Source organism: Rana temporaria, chromosome 2 (assembly GCF_905171775.1).
Source record: "Rana temporaria chromosome 2, aRanTem1.1, whole genome shotgun sequence".
NCBI classification, from domain to species: domain Eukaryota; kingdom Metazoa; phylum Chordata; class Amphibia; order Anura; family Ranidae; genus Rana; species Rana temporaria.
Window position 1 is genome coordinate 74,486,904 of NC_053490.1, and position 14,915 is coordinate 74,501,818.

At 44.2% G+C, this 14,915-nt stretch overlaps 1 protein-coding gene across 1 annotated transcript in view; it reads left to right on the plus strand.

Moving 5' to 3' along the window:
• Positions 1 to 2,317: 2,317 nt before the first annotated feature.
• SMAD9 (SMAD family member 9) overlaps positions 2,318 to 14,915 on the plus strand; it is a 64,643-nt gene continuing 52,045 nt past the window's right edge. Inside the window, exon 1 of the mRNA XM_040340392.1 lies at positions 2,318 to 2,454. The gene's annotated coding sequence lies outside the window, so the exon portion shown is untranslated. The remainder of the gene's footprint in view (positions 2,455 to 14,915) is intronic.

Consider the following 14,915-nt stretch of genomic DNA (forward strand, 5'->3'; position numbering starts at 1 on the left):
AGCGCCGGCCATCTGAATAACAGCAGTTGGTTGGTTTTTGGAAGTGTCTATCAGAGCCTGTTGGCTCTAATTGGCTTCCAAATAGTCAACCAAGGGATGCACGGGGTGTGCGTTCCCTGGTTAACACTGACAAGCGTCTCAACCAATCAGGTTCACCGGGTCTGGTTACCGGTAACCTGATTGACTGAAGCGACATCGAGGGCGGGAGAAGACATCGAGGGATCGTGGAGGGAAAATGGCTGACCCGAGAAAGGTAAGCGCTGGGCAGGGGAGGGGGGCAGTCTGGTGGTATTTGAGGGGGCAATCTGGCAGCATTTTACGGGACAAACTGGCGGTTTTTGAGGGGGCAAACTGGCAGCAATTGATGGGCACAGTGGCGACAATTAATGGCATGGCACAGTGTAGACAATTGATGGGCACAGTGGTGACAATTGATGGCACAGTGGCTGCGTTTTATGGCATGGCACAGTGGCGACAATTGATGGGCACAGTGGCGACAATTGATGGCATGGCACAGTGACGACAATTGATGGGCACAGTGGCGACAATTTCTGACACAGTGGCTGCGTTTGATGGCATGGCACAGTGGCGACAATTGATGGGCACAGTGGTGACAATTGATGGGCACAGTGGCTGCGTTTGATGGCATGGCACAGTGGCGACAATTGGTGGGCACAGTAGCTGTGTTTAATGGCATGACACAGTGGTGACAATTGATGGCATATTGGCAACAATTGATGGCATGACACAGTGGTGACAATTGATGGCATAGTGGCAACAATTGATGGCATGACACAGTGGTGACAATTGATGGCATAGTGGCAACAATTGATGGCATGACACAGTGGTGACAATTGATGGCATAGTGGCAACAATTGATGGCATGACACAGTGGTGACAATTGATGGCATAGTGGAAACACTTGATGGCATGGCACAGTGGTGACAATTGATGGCATAGTGGCAACAATTGATGGCATGACACAGTGGTGACAATTGATGGCATAGTGGCAACAATTGATGGCATGGCACAGTGGTGACAATTGATGGCATAGTGGCAACAATTGATGGCATGACACAGTGGTGACAATTGATGGCATAGTGGCAACAATTGATGGCATGACACAGTGGTGACAATTGATGGCATAGTGGCAACAATGGATGGCATGACAGTGGTGACAATTGATGGCATAGTGGCAACAATTGATGGCATGACACAGTGGTGACAATTGATGGCATAGTGGAAACAATTGATGGCATGGCACAGTGGCGACAATTGATGGCATAGTGGCAACAATTGATGGCATGACACAGTGGTGAGAATTGATGGCATAGTGGAAACAATTGATGGCACAGTGGCTGCGTTTTATGGGCACAGTGAGGCTGCAATTGATGTGTTATTTTTTTTCGTTTATTTGCGCCCCCCCCCCAAAAAAAAAATGTTGAGCACCAGCCGCCACTGGTGACAACTGTGCATAAAAACAATTTATTCTGTAGGCGATTATTTTAGACTCTGAGATGAAGAATTGCCCTTTTCCCCCTGGTCTTAGGCTGGCCATAGCGGCATAGACGGATTAAAATTTGACCAAACATCCTCTGGATGCAGAGAACTTGGTGTTTGACGGAGTGGCCTGGGATTATATCAGCGTGGTTCTTGCAGCTATTGAAATACCAAAAGTAATGCACTTTTCTTCACCCACTGCGAGGGTCCGCGCCAACGGCCACCTGTCAGGTGCCTTCTATCTTCACAATGGTACTAGACAGCTCTATTTGTGGGCGAAAAAGGACGTCAATTTTATTTGGGTACAGCGTCGCACGACCGCGCAGTTGTCGGTTAAAGCGACAAAGTGCCGTATGGCAAAAAATGTCCTGGTCATTAGGGGAGGGGGGGGGGACCTTCCAGTCCTTAAGAGGTTAAAACTGCCTTGTATTGATGTACAATGTACCTGAACTGTCTCCCTGTGTTTTGTAAAGTGCTATGCAGACTGTTGGCACGATACAAATCCAATTTAATGATAGAAACTGGCACACAGTGCCTGGCATAAGAAGGTTCTATGGTTTTGGTATCAGGATGAGAAGTCCTTGTAGTTCTGTCCTCATCCAGGACAGGGAAGGTGCCCACACTCTGTCCTCCTCCTATGATAATGACACCCTGCTGTGCCATCCTCCCATTCCTAGACTGTGTGACCTCCATCACCTCCAACCTCTGCCCCCCCACCCATCATTCTCTACCCCCCCCTCCCCTCCCCCCTCCTGTCCAGGACTGGCTGGCTGGGAGAGGAGGAAGACGTGTCCTGGGTCAGTTCCAGCTCTGCGCAGTAATACTCAGTGACAGAGCAGCCGGAGAGGCTCCAGCCTGACTGACGCCTGACTGTGTGCCTCCTCCTCCTCCTCCTCCTCCTCCTCCAGACACAGCCGCCTCACTCCTCCGTACCCCACCGGACACCACACACAGGTAAGGGGACACCTTCTATTCCATCATAGCGCTGCCCTGGGTGAGGGCGGTGTACACCGGGCAACGGGACACTCTCCTTCCATCACACTGCATTGGATTCCTCATTCTACATCGCTTTATACATCGCAACATGGATCGCCTTTCATTCATTATTACATTACGGGACCGCTCTCCTCAATAGTATACATCCACACCGCACTCCTCCTCTGTCACCTCTATACCACGCACTTTACTCCATACTATCACTATGATACACCCCTCTTTATTATACTATACACCCCACAATTTATTATTATACTATACATCCACACCGCACTCCTCCTCTGTCACCTCTATACCACGCACTTTACTCCTCTTATACTATCACTATGATACACCCCACTTTATTATTATACTATACACCCCCCTCTTTATTATTATACTATACACCCCACTCTTTATTATTATACTATACACCCCGCTCTTTATTATTATACTATACACCCCTCTTTATTATTATACTATACACCCCACTCTTTATTATTATACTATACACCCCTCTTTATTATTATACTATACACCCCACTCTTTATTATACTATACACCCCACTCTTTATTATTATACTATACACCCCACTCTTTATTATTATACTATACACCCCACTCTTTATTATTATACTATACACCCCTCTTTATTATTATACTATACACCCCACTCTTTATTATTATACTATACACCCCTCTTTATTATTATACTATACACCCCACTCTTTATTATACTATACACCCCACTCTTTATTATTATACTATACACCCCACTCTTTATTATTATACTATACACCCCACTCTTTATTATTATACTATACACCCCACTCTTTATTATACTATACACCCCACTCTTTATTATTATACTATACACCCCACTCTTTATTATTATACTATACACCCCACTCTTTATTATTATACTATACACCCCACTCTTTATTATACTATACACCCCACTCTTTATTATACTATACACCCCACTCTTTATTATACTACACACCCCACTCTTTATTATACTACACACCCCACTCTTTATTATTATACTATACACCCACTCTTTATTATTATTATACTATACACCCCACTCTTTATTATACTATACACCCCACTCTTTATTATACTATACACCCCACTCTTTATTATTATACTATACACCCCACTCTTTATTATTATACTATACACCCCACTCTTTATTATTATACTATACACCCCACTCTTTATTATACTATACACCCCACTCTTTATTATACTATACACCCCACTCTTTATTATTATACTATACACCCCACTCTTTATTATTATACTATACACCCCACTCTTTATTATTATACTATACACCCCACTCTTTATTATTATTCTATACACCCCACTCTTTATTATTATACTATACACCCCACTATTTATTATACTACACACACCACTCGTTATTATACTATACACCCCACTATTTATTATACTATACACCCAACACTTTATTATTATACTACACACCCCACTCTTTATTATTATACTCTATAGGGCACTCTTTATTATACTATACACCCCACTCTTTATTATTATACTATATACCCCACTCTTTATTATTATACTATACACCCCACTCTTTATTATTATACTCTATACGGCACTCTTTATTAAACTATACACCCACTATTTATTATTATACTATACACCCCACTATTTATTATTATACTCTAGTCTATAGGACACTCTTTATAGTCTTTACTCCTCTTATAGTCTATATGACTGTTTATTATATAGTCTATATGATGCCTTTTACTCTTCTTATACTCTGTAAGAGTATATAGCACTTTTTACTTCTCTTATAGGACGCTCATTATTTTATAGCTGTATAATATTTGTCACTCCTCTTATAGTCTATAGGACACTCGTTTTTTATAGATACAATATTTGTTACTCCTTTCATAGTCTATAGGATTATCTTTCCTTTTTTCATAGTCTGTAGGACAGTCATTACTCTTCTTATAATCTATAAGGTAATGGGACACTCTCATTACTCTAATCCAGGGGTCTCCAAACTTTTTACTTCGAGGGCCACATTCTATATTATACACATATTCGCGGGCCGGAAAAATCATTCATAAATAAATCCACAGTAAAAGAGTGAAATATAATTTGACTTACTGCTGACAGCAGGACTGCATGGTGCTCCTGTATCCTTTGCTGGCACCTAAACGCTGGAGCATCATGCAGTGGGGCTAAACTTCCAGTGTGCATGAGGCTTTACATGCGTTTCCCCATCGTGTTCCCCTTACATCTGTGTCGCCATCATTTTCTCCAAACATCCATGTCCCCATCATGTTCCCCTTTAAATCCGTGTCCCCATCATGTTCCCCCTAAATCCGTGTCCCCATCATGTTCCCCCTAAATCCGTGTCCCCATCATGTTCCCCCTAAATCCGTGTCCCCATCATGTTCCCCCTAAATCCGTGTCCCCATCATGTTCCCCCTAAATCCGTGACCCCATCATGTTCCCCCTAAATCCGTGTCCCCATCATGTTCCCCCTAAATCCGTGTCCCCATCATGTTCCCCTTAAATCCGTGTCCCCATCATGTTCCCCTTAAATCCGTGTCCCCATCATGTTCCCCTTAAATCCGTGTCCCCATCATGTTCCCCAAACATCTGTGTCCCCATCATGTTCCCCAAACATCTGTGTCCCCATCATGTTTCCCAAACATCTGTGTCCCCATCATGTTTCCCAAACATCTGTGTCCCCATCATGTTTCCCAAACATCTGTGTCCCCATCATGTTTCCCAAACATCTGTGTCCCCATCATGTTTCCCAAACATCTGTGTCCCCATCATGTTTCCCAAACATCTGTGTCCCCATCATGTTCCCCAAACATCTGTGTCCCCATCATGTTCCCCTTAAATCCGTGTCCCCATCATGTTCCCCAAACATCTGTGTCCCCATCATGTTCCCCAAACATCTGTGTCCCCATCATGTTCCCCAAACATCTGTGTCCCCATCATGTTCCCCAAACATCTGTGTCCCCATCATGTTCCCCAAACATCTGTGTCCCCATCATGTTTCCCAAACATCTGTGTCCCCATCATGTTCCCCTTAAATCCGTGTCCCCATCATGTTCCCCAAACATCTGTGTCCCCATCATGTTTCCCAAACATCTGTGTCCCCATCATGTTCCCCAAAAATCCGTGTCCCCATCATGTTCCCCTTAAATCCGTGTCCCCATCATGTTTCCCAAACATCTGTGTCCCCATCATGTTCCCCAAACATCTGTGTCCCCATCATGTTCCCCAAACATCTGTGTCCCCATCATGTTCCCCAAACATCTGTGTCCCCATCATGTTCCCCAAACATCTGTGTCCCCATCATGTTCCCCAAACATCTGTGTCCCCATCATGTTTCCCAAACATCTGTGTCCCCATCATGTTCCCCAAACATCTGTGTCCCCATCATGTTCCCCTTAAATCCGTGTCCCCATCATGTTGCCCAAACATCTGTGTCCCCATCATGTTCCCCAAACATCTGTGTCCCCATCATGTTCCCCAAACATCTGTGTCCCCATCATGTTCCCCAAACATCTGTGTCCCCATCATGTTCCCCAAACATCTGTGTCCCCATCATGTTTCCCAAACATCTGTGTCCCCATCATGTTCCCCTTAAATCCGTGTCCCCATCATGTTCCCCAAACATCTGTGTCCCCATCATGTTTCCCAAACATCTGTGTCCCCATCATGTTCCCCAAAAATCCGTGTCCCCATCATGTTCCCCTTAAATCCGTGTCCCCATCATGTTTCCCAAACATCTGTGTCCCCATCATGTTCCCCAAACATCTGTGTCCCCATCATGTTCCCCAAACATCTGTGTCCCCATCATGTTCCCCAAACATCTGTGTCCCCATCATGTTCCCCAAACATCTGTGTCCCCATCATGTTTCCCAAACATCTGTGTCCCCATCATGTTCCCCAAACATCTGTGTCCCCATCATGTTCCCCAAACATCTGTGTCCCCATCATGTTCCCCTTTAATCCGTGTCCCCATCATGTTCCCCTTTAATCTGTGTCCCCATCATGTTCCCCTTAAATCCGTGTCCCCATCATGTTCCCCTTAAATCCGTGTCCCCATCATGTTCCCCTTAAATCCGTGTCCCCATCATGTTCCCCTTAAATCCGTGTCCCCATCATGTTCCCCAAACATCTGTGTCCCCATCATTTTCCCCAAACATCCGTGTTCCCCTTACATCAGTATCCCCAACATTTTCCCCATCATTTTGTGTTCCCATCATTCATCAGTCTCCCTGCATCCCCCATCAGCCCCCACATTTGAGTCTCCATCAGAGCCATCAGGCCCCCCCCCCCCCCCTCACCACACACACGTTTGTCTCCCAATCAGCCCTCCCCCAGATGTCTGTGTCCTCATAAGAGCCATTAGCTCCCCCCTTCCAATTTCTGTGTCCCCATCCAGAGCCATTCAACTCACCCCCCACATGTGTAACCATCACAGCCCCCCTCCTTGCATGTGTACTTGATTCATACCAGCGCGTCTCGGACGTTACACTGGCTGTGCTGACCTGCTGCACCTCCCGACCCCCACCCCTCTGGTATTACACGCTGGTTAACAGCGAGGCAGGAGGCGGGACCCGGGAGGTGGCAACAGGTCTGCATTAAAGCACCTCATTGGCTGCTAGGATGCCGGGGTCCCAGCAGCCAAGACAGAGAGACGCCGGGAGAGATTGCGGGACCTGCGCTGCATATTGCCGGGGTGAATATGCAGCGCAGGTTCCACAACTGACAGGAGGACTAAGGACTCCAGCTGCGGGCCGTAATAAATGGCCTGGCGGGCCGGATGTGGCCCGCGGGCCGTACTTTGGAGACCCCTGCTCTAATCTATAGAGCAGTCTTTACTCTTCTTATAGTCCATAGGGCAGTCTTTACTTCTCTTCTAGTCTATAGGATGCTCTTTACTCTTCTTATAGCTTATAAGATAGCCTGTATGCTTTATTTTTAGTATATAGGATAGTCTATATTCTTTTTATAGTTTATACGACAACCTTTATGCTTTTTATAATCAATAGGATAGTATTTACTCTTTCTATAGTCTAGAATAGTCTTTACACTTTTTATAGTCTATTGGACAATCTTTATTATTTTTAAAGTTGCGCATGAAACCATATCTGCTGCTGAACTCTAATTATTGAGATCTAATTCCTCTATTGATATTAGATCAATTATACACCAAACTCTTCTAGTGGTTATAATGATATTACAGTCTATAGCTCTGTGTGACTTTTATTCTAAGATCCAAATTACACCAAACTCTTCTATAGTATATAAGATAATCTTTGACCTTTGTATAGTCTATAGGACAATATTTATCCTTTTTATTTATTTTACACGTGACATTACAGCTGCTGCTGAACTGTAATTATAGAGATCTGATCCCCTCTTTAGGTATTGGATCCATATTACACGAAGCTGGTATATAGGTTACTGCTGTCTATAGCTACATGTGTTTATAGGCATAGGGGCAGATCCACAGAGATCTGCACCGGCGCAGCGTATGGGAGATACGCTACGCCGCTGTAACTTACTTTTTTAAACTTCGAATCCTCAATTCGCGCCGTAAGTTAACCTCCCTGGCGGTCTTCCCGAGACTGACTCGGGGTTTGATTTTCCTGCTACGATCGGTAACCCCGAGTCAGTCTCGGGCTCGCCTCGCTGAATCCACAGGCACTTTTTACTTACCTTGTCCCTGGATCCAGCGATGCCACCGCGCTGTGTGAGCGAGCGGGACCTCGCTCGATTCACATAGTGCTTCCGTGTGACGCCGATCTCCGTTCCCTGCGACGTTACGACGCACGGGGACGGAGAACGGCGCCAAATTTAAAAACGTAAACAAACACTTTACATACAGTATACTGTAATCTTATAGATTACAGTACTGTATGTAAAAAAAACACACACCCCCTGTCCCTAGTGGTCTGTCCTGTGTCATGCATGTCATTTTATATAATAAAAACGTTTCTTTCTCCCTGCAAACTGTAGATTGTCCATAGCAACCAAAAGTGTCCCTTTATGTCAAAAATAGTTTTAGATCAGCTAAAAAACAGCGATAATAAATTATAATCACTTGCAGAATTGTGCGATAGCGATTTGTGGGGAAATTCGTCATAAAAAAAAAAAAATAATGACAGCAACAATTCTGCAACTGCAAATTTCAGTGATTTTAATTTGATTACATTATTGAATAATTTTTATTATAATTATATTATTATTTGTTATAATTATTTATAATTATTTATTATATTATAATTTATAATTTTGTTTTTAAAAAAATGTCATACCCGGGATGCCTATTAGAATCTTGTTTGGTCAGATTTAAGTGAGTTATTTCTAAAAATTACAGGCCTACAATATAAAACACCAAATTTCCTTGCAAATAATGGTACCGCTTTCAGCACCTTTTTTCTGACAGAATCATACCGCCAGGGAGGTTAAGGCGGCGTTGTCTATCTCTCGCGCCGTAAGGGAGCCTAATTCAAATCGGCGAGTAGGGGGCGTGTTTCAATTAAATGAAGCGCGTCCCCGCGCCCAATGAACTGCGCATGCGCCGTCCCTAAATTTCCCGCCGTGCATTTCGCTAAATGACGTCGCAAGGACGCCATATTTTTTAACATAGACGTGAATTACATCCATCCCGATTCACGGACGACTTACGCAAAAAAAAAAAAAATTCTAAATAAACGCGGGAACGACGACCATACTTAACATGGCAAGTCTAACTATATGCCGCAAAACACCAGCTTTAACTATACGCCGGAAAAAGTCGACTAGAGACGACGTAAGAGAATGCGACGGCCGCGCGTACATTCGTGGATCGTCGGAAATAGTAGATACGCCGGCGTAGTCGCTCTGTGGATCTGCCCCATTAGATCCGCACTACACCAAACTCTTCTATAGGTCATAATACTGCATATTTATATTATCTATATTGTATATCAATGGAAATTAGATACAAACTCTTCTATAGGTCATAATACTGCATATTTATGTATTCTATATCAATAGAAATTAGATCCAAACTACAACAAACTCTTCTATAGGCAGGGGTCAAGTCCTGGGGAAAAAGTGTGGAAACTCCCACCCAAGATCCCCCACCAAAAAAAAAAATGATACGCTCATTAGCATAATTACTAAACCACATGTTTTTTTTTTTCACTGTACCTTAGTAAACCTTTATGTTACTGCCCGCTTCCTGTATATGGATTCATCGGGTAGTGTGCGGGTATTCCGTCACTTCCTCAATGCCGCAATGATTTTCTAAATCCTGCGATAACTCGCGGCAGACCTCCGCAATGTCTCCTGGGAACAATAACAAAAGCTCCCAGGAGACATTGCCGCATCGAGGAAATGACGGAATACCCGCACACTACCTGATGAATCCATATACAGGAAGCAGCCAGTAACATAAAGGATTACTAAGGTTCGCCTGTTCCTGACAGTGACTCGAGCTGGGCATCGCCGCTTAGTGAAGGATTGGCTCGGGCGGCTCGGCTGCTCTAGTCCTGCAAAGGGAACTGAGTTCCTGCTGTGAAAAAAGTGCAGGGACTCCGTTCCCACGCGTTCCCGCAGGACTTGAGCCCTGGTTATAGGTCATAATACTTTAGCTGTGACTTTCCCTTTATAGGTATTAGGTCTATACTACACCAAACTCTTTCTCTAGGTCTTTTCATATCTATCTATCTATCTATCTATCTATCTATCTATCTATCTGTCTATCTGTCTGTCTGTCTGTCTGTCTGTCTGTCTGTCTGTCTGTCTGTCTATCTATCTATTTCTTTGTGTGACTTTCTAGCAACTGTTGAGTTCTCTTTCTAGGTAGTAGATCCATAACACACCAGACTCTTCTATAGGTTGAAGTACTGCAGTCTATAGCTACATGTGACTTTCCAGCTAGAGCTGAACTGTGATTGTTTATAAATATTACATCCAAAATAAGCAAAACATACAAACATGCCTTTCTTATGCTGGCCACACACAGAATTTCTGCCGTTTGTAGACTCACCGATTATTCGCCGGTCGAAAGTGAACTGGCCACTAACTGACAGAACAAACTCGTTTACATGATCGTTTCCGTGATCGTTGGATAACAATAAAAACATAGATAAATTATACAAAAAATTATATTCTTTTTGTTTCGATTACAACATACACGTGTACACTTTCGTTGACACAGTAAAAGTTTTCGCTTCGGATCCATCGACATTAGCCGGACCCACGGTTGAAATCGTTGGTAAAGTTGGGTCTACTAATGGAACGATTGTTGAATGATCTTTCAAGAAACTCGGCTGAAAGCCTGTGCGCGAATGGATAGCATTAGGCTATAACCAGTGGCGGCCGGTGTTTTTTATTGTGGGGGGCGGCAAACAACCCCTCTGCATTGATTGGTGGCATCTCAGTTAGCAAAGACCCCCCTCCCCCCCCGAACTTACTCAAGCAGACCCTGACGGGCAGGTTGTGGGCTCTGGCAGGCAGCGGCGGGCAACGGGCTCCAGTGGCAGCGGCGGGCTTCGGCAGCAGCTGTGTCTTCTGTGTGGCTCCTCCCTTCTTCTCCTAGGCATCCAATAGGATTGCCTGTCCTTTCAGCCAACCAGGTGACGTGTATCAGACGTGCTTCCCGATTGGCCGGGAGGAGGATTGGTGTTGCAACAGCGAATATTCATTTGCTATTGCAACACAACTGGGTGGGCTCCAGACGCAGTTCTCTGAGTCCCAAGCCCACCCTATTTTGAAGCCTATTAGAGCCTCTGGCTCTAATCAGGTGCTTCTAAAAACACCCCCCCCCCCCTCCACCCTGCGATAGGATTTCATGCTCCTGGCATCCTGAAAGAGTCTGGGAGGATAGGGAGGGCAGCGGGGCATGGATAGGGGGCAGCGCCCAAAGTGAACCGCACCACCCCTAGCTATAACATTGGTTATAACATTGGTAGGTGAGGGGCACTTCTCAGTATACAAGTTGTATTATACACTTTATCTTAACTTAGTAAATAATGAATCTTTACCTTGAACTGGTTATTTTAAAAGACATTGGGGGAGATTTACTAATATTGGAGCCTGCAAAATCTAGTGCAGCTTTGCATAGAAACCAATCAGCTTCCAGGTTCTATCATCAAAGCTTTATTGAACAAGCTGAAGTTAGAAGCTGATTGGCTACCATGGATAGCTGCACCGGATTCTGCTCCAGTTTTAGAAAAATCTCCCCCATTATTTGAAAAGCACAGATACACATTTGGAGGGAACATGTCCGAGCTGTGTATGATTACTTGAGATAAAAATGCTTAAAGCGGATTTCCACCCACTTTTACAAAGGTGGTCTTAAACTAAAGACCACCCCTCCACCCCTTGTTTTTGCATATCAATTTTTTTCCTTTTCTTTTTTTTCTTTCTTACCTTTTTAGAAGTACATAGTACATAGTGTACTTCCGTCCTAGCCTGGCTGTGGCACAGTATGTCATGTCCTCTTCTACGGCGAGCCCTCCTCCTTCTCCCCATGCCTTGTGGGACCTGTGTGTGTCCCCGAAGACAACAAGGCCATTCAGAAAGTGCTGCGCGACTCGCGCATGCGCAGTAGGAAACCAGCTGTAAAGCCTGAAGGCTCCACTGCCGGTTTCCCTTAGTTACAATGGCGATAGAAGGATCGGTCGGGGGGGGGGGGGGGGCACATCGCGGGCTTCCTGGACAGGTAAGTGTCCTTATTAAAAGTCAGCAGCTATGGTGTTTTTAGCTGCGGCCTTTAAAAAAAAAACTTTTTTGAGGGTGGAACTCCGCTTTAAAGCGCTGCATAAACCGGCGGCACTATATAAATCCTGTAGAATAATAATAAATAAATGTGTACACACCAGGGGTGTCATAACACAGGGGTATGTAATAAAATAAAGACATTGGCCCGGATTCAGATACAATGGTGTATCTATCGGCGGGCGTAACGTATCTCAGATACGTTACGCCGCCGTAAATTAGGGCGCAAGTTCCGCATTCAGAAAGAACTTGCGCCCTAAGTTAAGGCAGGGTAGCGTATGTGGTCCGGCGTAAGCCTGCCTAATTCAAATGTGGATGATGTGGGCGTGTTTTATTTAAATTACATGTGACCCTACGTATTTGACGTTTTTTACGAACGGCGCATGCGCCGTCCATGAACGTATGCCAGTGCGCATGCTCCAAATTAACCCGAAAAAAAGCCAATGCTTTCGACGTGAACGTAAATTACGCCCAGCCTATTCGCGAACGACTTACGCAAACGGCGTAATCAACGGAAAATACGACGCTGGCCCGACGTCCATACTTAACATAGGATACCCCTTATATAGCAGGGGTAACTTTACGCCGGAAAAAGCCTAACGTAAACGACGTAAAAAAAAGGGGCCGGGCGGACGTACGTTTCTGAATCGGCGTATCTACCTAATTTGCATATTCCTTGCGTAAATCTACGGAAGCGCCACCTAGCGGCCAGCGTAAATATGCAGCCTAAGATACGACGGTGTAAGAGACTTACGCCGGTCGGATCTTAGGGAAATCAATGCGTAACTGATTCTATGAATCAGGCGCATAGATACGACCCCGCAACTCAGAGTTACGACGGCGTATCCGTATGTCTTATCTCATATAATAAAGTATATATATATATATATATAAAAAAAAGACTCCGTCTGATCTCATATAATGAAGTACAGTAAAACCTTGGTTTGAGAGTAACTTGGTTTGAGAGCGTTTTGCAAGACAAGCAAAATGTTTTAATAAATGTTGCCTTGATATACAAGCAATGTCTTGATAAAAGAGTAGCGTCACGTCCCAACTGAGTATAAAAAAGAGAGGAGCCTCTAAGTGTAGCAATATGGTTACATTTAGAGCCCATTCACACAGAGGAGACTCGTCAGGGGCGACAGTCGCCTGACAAGTTGCGTCCTGCTCTGTTCAATAGAACTGTTCTAATAGGAGCGACGCAAGTCGCTCCAACTTAGAAAAAGGTTCTTGTATGACTTTGGGGGCGACTTGCATTGACTTCTATACAGAAGTCATTTTGCAAGTCGCCTCTGAAGTCGCCTTGCCGAGTCACCCCCAAAGTCGTGCCGCCCCTGTGTGAATGGGCTCTAAATGAAGGTACAACATTTAGCAACTTATTGCTACACTTAGAGGTGCCTCTCTTCTCTTTTATACCCTGTAAAAAAAATGCTTTGATATACAAGTGCTTTGGATTACAAGCATGTTTCTGGAACGAACCAAGGTTTTACTGTATATATATATATATATATATATATATATATATATATATATATAATAAAGTCTCCGTCTGATCTGGGCATCCTGGAGATTATGGTGCCACCAGCGATGATGAGTTTGCTTTGATCACCCTGACATTATACAGCCATTCCCACAAGCATGCAGATCCCTGTATTTTCCCCGTGCGTGAGATGAAACCTTTGTTTCACTTTTCTTTCCTGCAGTCTTCATACTTCAGTTCCTGTTGTGTATACACTAAAGCCAACCCAGAGCAAAATAAAAAAAAAAGACGTTGCCGTTACCCATAGCAGATTCTGTGTTTTTAAAAAGTGACAGTTACATCTGATTATTTGGACAAACATCCTGTTTTCTGTTATTTTTTCCTAAATAAAAAAAAAAATTTAAAATTGTAAAAAAAAAAAATGTAAATCATCCTTTTTTTTCAGTTTATTAAAGTTATGAGAAGAGTATATATGATGATGGCGGGGCGGGTGGTGGCGGTGAGTGCATGCCCATAGTGATCCATGGGATGAATCCAGCCATGTATGTATCTTGGAGATGCCATGACATATTGGCAGTGTTATAGTGTGATCAGGGGAGGAGGGAGAGACAGGAGAGAGAGAGGAGACACACTGACGCCAGTATTGTGATCAGGAGAGAGAAGGGAAGGAGGAGTTTTCTCTCCCAAGACTGCATCATTTCTCCCTATACAAATAACACCATGGATGACGCAGGAGGTGAGACTGTTCTTTGCTCTGGTGACAAGTCCCCCCCCCACCCCCCTAATGTTATATGGAAAGTGTGTTAACCCCTCCTATCCCAACGGAAAGATAACGAACACACGTGTGCTCTCTGCGACGAGATCGATACACTTATCCACTGAGCACACATGTAATATTGTTGCAAACATTTTACTTCTAACTTCCAAAAAAGAAAAAAAAACTTGCATACAATAAAGCCGCGTACACACGACCATTTTTAATGTCCTAGAAAAAAACAATGGGCTAGATTCACGTAGAATCGCGGCAGCGTAACGTATCTTAGATACGTTACACCGCCGCAAGTTTTCATCGCAAGTGCCTGATTCACAAAGCACTTGCGATGAAAACTACGCCCGCGGCCTCCGGCGCAAGGCAGGCCAATTCAAATGGGCGTGAGCCATTTAAATTAGGCGC